The sequence below is a fragment of the Eucalyptus grandis genome, chromosome 9 (assembly GCF_016545825.1).
Source record: "Eucalyptus grandis isolate ANBG69807.140 chromosome 9, ASM1654582v1, whole genome shotgun sequence".
NCBI classification, from domain to species: Eukaryota; Viridiplantae; Streptophyta; class Magnoliopsida; order Myrtales; family Myrtaceae; genus Eucalyptus; species Eucalyptus grandis.
This window is the reverse complement of record NC_052620.1, coordinates 34,210,619-34,213,988: the sequence shown is the minus strand read 5'-3', so window position 1 is coordinate 34,213,988 and position 3,370 is coordinate 34,210,619. Positions and strand designations below refer to the sequence as shown.

At 44.5% G+C, this 3,370-nt stretch overlaps 1 pseudogene; it reads right to left on the bottom strand.

The window, feature by feature from the left end:
* Window positions 1-991: 991 nt before the first annotated feature.
* On the bottom strand, window positions 992-3,089 carry LOC104429393 (annotated as a pseudogene).
* Window positions 3,090-3,370: the final 281 nt, after the last annotated feature.

Genomic DNA, 3,370 nt, shown 5'->3' with positions numbered 1-3,370 from the left:
CTATGTTGGACTTTCTAACAAGACAAACCGCCGATGACACTCAAATGATTGATCTTTTAAATTTTTGGTACTCGAGTGAGCAAAAAAAAATTATTATATTCAAATTAGTACCGTATGAAAATTATGAGATTTGCGTTATTCTTATCCCGCTACAATACAACAAAAATCACTCTCGTAATGGTGGCGACGCCATTTGCCACCACCGGGCAAGCAGCCCCTTGCCCTTTCTTGCAGCGAAAAAGGAAAAAAGATCTACGCACACTTCCAGCTTCCTCCACCATCTTTTTTTTGTATTTTTTATTCTTCTTCTGTTCTTTTTGTCGAGTTTTTGTCGTTTGACATTCATCAATGCCGCATCATCACCATGAGTCTAAAAAATGAAAAGTTCAGGAAAAGAAAAGTTTCCACGTAGAGTTTCCTTCCATTTAAAACTAACTCAATAACAAAAGTACTCAAACGACAAACTGAAATGAATTTTAAGACATAAGTGATCTAACAAAAAGTTTAAGAATTAAAGTGACCCAGTCAACATAAAATTTAAGACTTTCATAATCATTATTGAATCGAAAAGAAATGGATTCTATTGGAAATTATTCCCAAGGTTTGAGACAATAAGATTCAGTGAAATTATGAGATATGATTTATTTCTTTTTACCAATGGACCGATTCTAAATCGAATTCCATGGGCTCCTAAAGTGGCATCAAAGCGCATAATGCACCGAACTTGTCACTAATTTATTGAAACAAAATGCAAGAGATTTAAGTTATATCAGCGAGCATCTTAAAAGCATGAAAATGCTCGACAGAGTGAATAATGTAATTGTAGCGATGTGGGACAATAATGAAGGGTCAAATAGAGAAGCAGAGCTAGTGAATCATTTTATTCTGAAGATAGATACACAGGGCACAAAGCAATCCTCACATAAGTGCATGAATACTCCAAATAGAATATCTCATTAAAGCAATTGAATCCGTCCTCGAAATAACAATTTCAGTGACAATAGTGACCAAACCAACAGTACTTTCCTCCATCCTTGCATCCTGTCTCTTCATCATCACCTCTACTATGAATCCACCACAGAAGATTCGAAATAGAGTTCCCATCATCAAAATCGCTCAAGCTCCTCACTTTTTCCAGCGCATTACCTTGGTCAAAAATCCCTTCCAAGGCACACGCAAATCCTCTCCATCCTTCAATTCCCTCCCTGTTCAGTGCCGGGTATGTCCAATCCACCAGCTGTTTCGCAAACTGGACATCTGAGAATAGAACCTTAGTGATAGGCGACAGAGGCAAAACCTGAATTCCAAGCCTACAGTCTCTCCGCTCCGTGCCAGCAAACCAAAGACCACTGTCCCTTTTGTTAGCCCACATAACACCCACCACCCTATTCTCCCTAGTGAAGTCTTCCTCATATAAATTATCGCCTTTTCTAACATGCCACCATGTTTGAGCTGCCTGAATTTCCATCGCAACGAGCGTCGACCCGACGGTGACAAGATGGGTGTCTCCATAGGCTAATCCCATTAAAGCAGCTGAATAGTAAGCATTCACAGCCTCGCTAGTGCTCTCCTGATTCCGCCCATCCGCAAATTCAGTCAATCCACCAGCCCAAGAGTGCAATTTGTACAGGTCGAAGCACCTCGGACGCGGATAATTGGAATTCAATCTTCTCCCCAAGTTCATGAAATCCGCCATCAGTGAATAAGCTCGAGGCCTATACTTCCTTCCCCATGCCGGATCAATCTTGGCAAGAACAGCAATTGCATAAAGGAAGTACCCTAAATGATAGTGATGAGCATTGTACTACCCGAAACCAAGATCTTCACCAGGATTGTCGATCCTAGCTTGGTGATAATCCCACCCCATTTCGCATCGTACAAGAATCCATTACCACTAAAAGTCCCATCCAACCATGGCTTTATGGTGCTCTTCAAATATTTCCCGATGGTCGGGATAACTTCAGGATAACACACCTCCTCAGCAATCAAAGCCAACCTCGCCGCTCTGGCAATAAATTTCCCATAAAAATAAGATGATTTTGCCATTATTGCAGCTGGATTAAGGGATGCCACATCCCTATGGAGGGCTTGAATGATTTCATTGTGCGACTCCTCCTTGATGCCTCTGATTGAATGCCAAGTAACAGAGATAGGATTAGATCTCAACACCCAGGAATCTCCAACCACGTCAACAAGATCACTATCGATACTCCTATACTTAAAATCCTCCAACATAGTGACCCGGCAATCCTCGCGAGACAAAAGTCGAATGTGCAGCGGGTGCGCAAGCATGAGCAGATCTCCCCATCCTCTCTTCTCCCATTTGTACTCCAAACAAAATAGCCTAGTCAACACTGCATCACCAAACAGAGCATACGAAGAACTAAACTTATCCAAAACCTCCTCGCTAAATGATCCACCGTCGGGCAAATAAGCAATCCTAATAACCCCTGAATACCTTCCGGAAGTAATTGCATTGAGACTGTGACTAAAACTGATCAGCGAGGAGTGTAAACAAGCCAAGTATGATTGTTGTTGAGCTTCAAAGTATGCTTGGTGCAACTTCTGTTCGAAGATAGCGAGAGGATCGCGTGAATCGTGGAGATCGCAACCTCGGTCCCGCGGTTGACCAAGCAGGTCAAGCAAGGGCTCCCCCTAACGAGGATGAACTTCAGGTTCGAAGCCGCGAAGTCCAGAGTGACGCTGAGGTCGTTGTACGAGGAGATAACGTACCGCAGAGCCTCCGGAGACGAGCCGTGCGCAGCATCGTCGCTTGAGATGGCAGAGATGGTGAGGTCAGCATTGAAGACTTGGTACAAAGAGGTGGAAGTGGTGACGCGAGAAGGGAACGAGACGGAGACAGAGGACGGGGAGGGCTCGACGAGGTCGGGGTGGATGTACTCGGCTTGGTCGCCATTGTTGAGAGCGAAGTTTTGGAAGAAGGAGTTGGTCGGGAACGGGGCAGAGAGGAGGCTCGATGAGAAGAAGGGTGAAGGATTAGGGAGGAATGGGGACTCGACGCGCGGGAAAATGAAGGGGATCGTGTGACATCCGGATTTTTGCCGGACTTCAAATACGTGACGGTCCATGACGGGTTGACGAATTTGTCATCAGACTGTGTCGTTGGCGCCACTTTCAGTCGCCGTTTCACCATTACCATTAGCGGACCGAGACATCACGTTTCATGATGATCTTACAATGTACCCTCGTAGTCACATCTTTGTTGTGTCGTGACGATCCGATCACCGTGAGACTTAACGTCTCATCGGAAATTTCTTTACGTAACGCCACCACTTAGACCGACGTCCATTAAAATTCATACCTCTCTAGCTGAATGGCCATGCATTTGCGCCCCTTCCTTTCTTCGGCA